The sequence below is a fragment of the Bombina bombina genome, chromosome 2 (genome assembly GCF_027579735.1).
Source record: "Bombina bombina isolate aBomBom1 chromosome 2, aBomBom1.pri, whole genome shotgun sequence".
Lineage (NCBI taxonomy): Eukaryota > Metazoa > Chordata > Amphibia > Anura > Bombinatoridae > Bombina > Bombina bombina.
The window spans coordinates 858505566-858511011 of NC_069500.1; positions in this window are offsets into that span (position 1 = coordinate 858505566).

The window sequence follows — 5446 nt, forward strand, 5'->3', positions numbered from 1 at the left end:
CAGAATTTTAAACTGGATTCACAAAACAAAGAAAGGTGAAAATAAGATTGAATGAAGGTGATATAATAAGACTGACCTAAGTGATGAGTGAAAGAATGGTGATGCCAAACAATAGAGATACTCACACAAGCCTGATGCTGTACACTATGCAGAATTATCTTGTCTGGGATAAGGAATTCCAATGTATACCTCAGAGGATCTTCACGGTACGTTGTGTCCAGAACTGAGAACAGAGCAACGGAGTCAGAAGTGTAAGTGCTTTGCAGACAGTCCTCTACTGACTGAGGGTTCTAAAATAAAAATAGAAATGTAAACTCTGTGCACACACATTGTACTGAGGGCTTACAGTAAACACATGCAAAGAAAGAACATAAAACACAAACAATTGATTGAAGACATTGTAGAGAGTGAACATACACAGTGTAACATGTATACCCAAAGTAAGTTTTTGGTCACATTTATATATTCTTCAATTTTCGATTGACATAGTACATACGAAAACAGAAGGGTTAGTTACAACAAAGAAAAACAAAGTACTAATGGCACTGCTGAGATTTGGAAATTAGGGTAGCCTATTAATCTCTGGGTTTGTAAATAAAATATACACAGATTTGTGTTTATAGTCCAGATTCTCTATATTACAGAATGGCTGAGGTGCTGTGTACTGGTTTAAAGAAACAAACAAAATCAATCCGAAGATTGATAGATTGTACACCTGTATAGCACGCTTTCCCTAACCTAAGGTGGCAAAGGTTGGACAAAATCTGGGTATCCTAGGGGAGGAAGTGCGCAGTGATTTTTTAAAATATAACCTTTATTTGGTAATTTAAAAGTAAAAACACAAACACAATCCACATACATACAATTTTTAATAGCACAGGATTTGGTCAAATTGGTTTTATTCCAATAATCACAAAATGTGAAAAGTAGTTGTAGCATACATTGGGTATGTATTAACTTAAATATATCTCAGATCAGGGGTATCTATGAGAGTCCGGTAGTGAACTAATACTCTTGAGAATTATGTAATATTTGTAAAGCTTGTACCACTTTAACGTTGACTCTGCTATTACTTTTCTATGATTCAAAGTTCAATTAAGTTTGTTTTCCTTGGTATCTGATATGTGAGCATACAATTGTCTCGCTATTACTTGATCTAAAATTGTATATGCCGCAGCATGTAGAATTGGAGTAGGAGTTTTAATTAATGTTGGATTACATTATACCATATTATATTTGGACTAGTCTGGGATTATATGTAACAATTACTTGTTAACTCCCAGTCTTATTCCTTATATCAAATGTGTTATTACAAATATCCAGATCAATTGTAACTGCAAATATGATAAATGAGGTGCAGTGTTTACTTTTGGATAAGCAGTGCTAACAATATATAAATGCACTTAATAATAATGAACTCAAGTCTGCCGCTATTTCATCTTCTGTCTGAAATTGACGAAAAACTTTGCCTATTGTTTTGCCAAAATATTTTCTGGGCTTCCATAAATTGTCAAAAATTGTATGTATGTGGATTGTGTTTGTGTTTTTGCTTTTAAATTACCAAATAAAGGTTATATTTTAAAAAATCCCTGCGCACTTCCTCTCCTAGGATACCCAGATTTTGTCCAACCTTTGCCACCTTAGGTTAGGGAAAGAGTGCTATACAGGTGTACAATGTATCAATCTTCGGTTTAGTTACAACAGTTGGCCAAATTAAAAAAGGCATTCCAAACCAAGTTGGCCAAATGATGATAAGCCCAGGTGCCACGCCACGGCCCCTTCTTTACCTGGGTCCTAACAATGTGTTATGTTGTTATATTTCATCAAATATGCCATTTTTGTTTCTAGGAATAAAAAAATAAAAACATTTATATACAATTCTGTCATTATACTAGCCGGAGATATTTGTTGGCTACAAATCTGTAAAAAGCCCACAAAACAACCACACAAGTATCATTTTTCAAATTTACCACTAAGGTGTTTTGGCCGTGGAGGGACACTCCTCTTTGGGGGTAATGCTGGGATGGATCCTCTGAAAATCAAGATCAGTGGAAGATAGCGTCAAAGAGATCAGGACTCTAGTGCTGAAAGACATAACAATCAGAATAATTACCAAAATGACAGCAGCTAAGTATTTCTCAAACACAATGCAATAATGTAGAAGACTGGAATTTGAAAAGAGATGCTGTGATGTAGCATGCTTTGAGACACAGGTAGTGTATATATAGTGGCATTTTTAGTTGTTGGAGAAAAATCAATGTCTGAATAGATCAGGTAAATGACTTGTCTTACAATAAACCGGAAATAAAGGTGTTGTCAAACGAATCAAATAGTGTGTTTTGTATTTATTGATTGGCAGGCTCTCAGTTGTGTGTAATTCACTTGGCAAGAGGCCATATTGTTTCCCCTAGACATGACAGCTCCGTACCTTTGTTACTGTGTATCTTGGTTAGTAAAGTGTATCTTGGTTACTAAGGGGTATCTGGAGCTGAAAACAGAATAGGACCACACCAGGGTGTCCCTTTCATTAGAATACTTTACATTTATACCCAACTTTGCTCAACAAAGCACAGTAGTGATTACTGAAATGGATGTTTATTGTCCTGATAAGGCTTGGAAGTCTTGGGGTCTTATCAATAGGACATTTTTAAATTTACCTCTTTAGAATAAAACATTTTACTAATTGCTAACTATTTACAATATGAATAGAGCTTTAATGTGGTCAATTTTCAAGTGGGTAAACTAAAAGGCTACTGTATTTTTAAATAGAAACAGGCAAACACAAGTAGTTCTGTTCCCTAACACCTGGGCTGTTTGCAGTAATGCTGGGCTTTTCTTTAGGCTGAAAAACCTGTATGTGTGCATGGTGTATGTGCTTGTATGTGTGTGTTTGTATGTATGTTTATGTGTGTGTTGTATGCATGTTTGTATGTGTGTATATGTGCAGGGTGTATGTGCTTGTTTGTGTGTGTTTGTATGTATGTTTATGTGTGTGTTGTATGCATGTTTGTATGTGTGTATATGTGCAGGGTGTATGTGCTTGTTTGTGTGTGTTTGTATGTATGTTTATGTGTGTGTTGTATGCATGTTTGTATGTGTGTATGTGTGCAGGGTGTTTGTATTTATATTTGTATGTGTTGTATATAAGTATGTATGTTTTTTTTCTTGCATGTAATACTGTGCTGAAAAATGCAGTATTCTCTATAACACTTTGCAAAACCTACTAGATAGATAAAAATCTTTAGCAGACTTTAGCAGTTATTTCTCAAATCAATGCTCAGTTTGGGGAATTAAAAAAACACTCCAGTAACAGCCGTTTTGAACATTTCTAACCCATATGTCACCTCAGTGTTTTAAATAATTATATTTGCATGCAGGGAGTGATCCATAAATATGTCAGGGTAGTGAAATATAGGCAGGCATTTCAAATTTCCTATTTAAAAAACATGAATTATGAACACGAAAAATCCATTCAATCCATCATACAGACTCCTTATTTTTTGAAATCTATTGTTCTGTTCTGGCTATGTTCTGCATAAATCGCACATTACTAAAAATAAATTGAAACAAATTCATGTTAGGGATGAACAATCTTGCTAAGCTTGCTTCGTGTAGTTATGCAGGTCAGCAAAAAACCTTATTAGTTTTTTGTTATGAGGTCAGCATCTCCAACAAAGTGGACTAAAGAGAGGGGGGAGAGAGACAGCTATAGAGAGGGGGGGAGAGATAGAGCAAAAGAGAGAGGGGAGAGAGAGAGCAAAAGAGAGGGGGAAGAGAGAGCAAAAGAGAGGGGGGAGAGAGAGAGCAAAAGAGAGGGGGGGAGAGAGAGAGCAAAAGAGAGGGGGAGAGAGAAAGCAAAAGAGAGGGGGGGAGAGAGAGTAAAAGAGAGGGAGGAGAGAGAGAGTAAAAGAGAGGGGAGAAAGAGAGGGGGGATAGAGAGAAAGCAAGGGGTGGGACCGCTGTACTGCAAAAAATACACAGGCTTTAGGACTAGTACATTAATAAAATAAAGGGAAAAAAGCTGCTTTAGTCTCTTCAATTTTCTATGTGATCTTAGAGCTTATATTGGCGCTGATTAGTGCACTGGCTTGCTTTCATGTAATTAGCAAGAGTCCATGAGCTAGTGACGTATGGGATATACATTCCTACCAGGAGGGGCAAAGTTTCCCAAACCTCAAAATGCCTATAAATACACCCCTCACCACACCCACAATTCAGTTTTACAAACTTTGCCTCCCATGGAGGTGGTGAAGTAAGTTTGTGCTAGATTCTACGTTGATATGCGCTTCGCAGCAGGCTGGAGCCCGGTTTTCCTCTCAGAGTGCAGTGAATGTCAGAGGGATGTGAAGAGAGTATTGCCTATTTGAATACAATGGTCTTCCTCTAGGGGATCTATTTAATAGGTTCTCTGTTATCGGTCGTAGAGATTTCTTCTCCTACCTCCCTTTTCAGATCGACGATATACTCTTATATACCATTACCTCTACTGATTCTCGTTTCAGTACTGGTTTGGCTATCTACTATATGTAGATGAGTGTCTTAGGGTAAGTAAGTCTTATTTTATTATGACACTCTAAAGCTATGGTTGGGCACTTTATTTGTAAAGTTCTAAATATATGTGTTTAAACTTATATTTGCCATGATTCAGGATGATCAGTTTTCCTTATTTCAGACAGTCAGTTTAATTATTTGGGATAATGCATATGAATAAATATTTTTTTCTTACCTTAAAAAATTTTTAATTGACTTTTTTCCCTGTGGGCTGTTAGGCTCGCGGGGGCTGAAATGCTACAATTTATTGCGTCATTCTTGGCGCTGACTTTTTTGGTGCAAAAATTTTGTCATTTGCGGCGCCATAATTGACGCCGGAAGTTTGTTCGTGGTTGCGTCATTTTTTGATGTATATGTGTTCAGACGTTTTTTTGAGCCAAAAATGTGGTCGTCGTTTTTTTCGGCGTCACAGGATGTGGCGTCATACTTGGCGGCAAAAAATATGGGCGTTGTACTTGGCGCCAATAATGTGGGCGTCATTCTTGGTGCCAAAAAATGTGGGCGTCATACTTGTCTCCACCTTTTTTCACATTATTTCAGTCTCATTTTTCATTGCTTCTGGTTGCTAGAGGCTTGTTCATGTAGCATTTTTCTCCCATTCCTGAAACTGTCATTTAAGGAATTTGATAATTTTGCTTTATATGTTGTTTTTTCTATTACATATTGCAAGATTTCTCAACCTGACCCTGGATCAGAATCTACTTCTGGAAAGACGCTGCTTGATCCTGGTTCTACCAAAGTTAAGTGCATTTGTTGTAAACTTTTGGTAACTGTTCCTCCGGCTGTAGTTTGTGATAACTGTCATGATAAACTTTCTAATGCAGATTGTGTTTCCATTAGTAATAATCCATTACCTGTTGTTGTTCCTTCAACATCTAATGTTCAGGATGGCCCT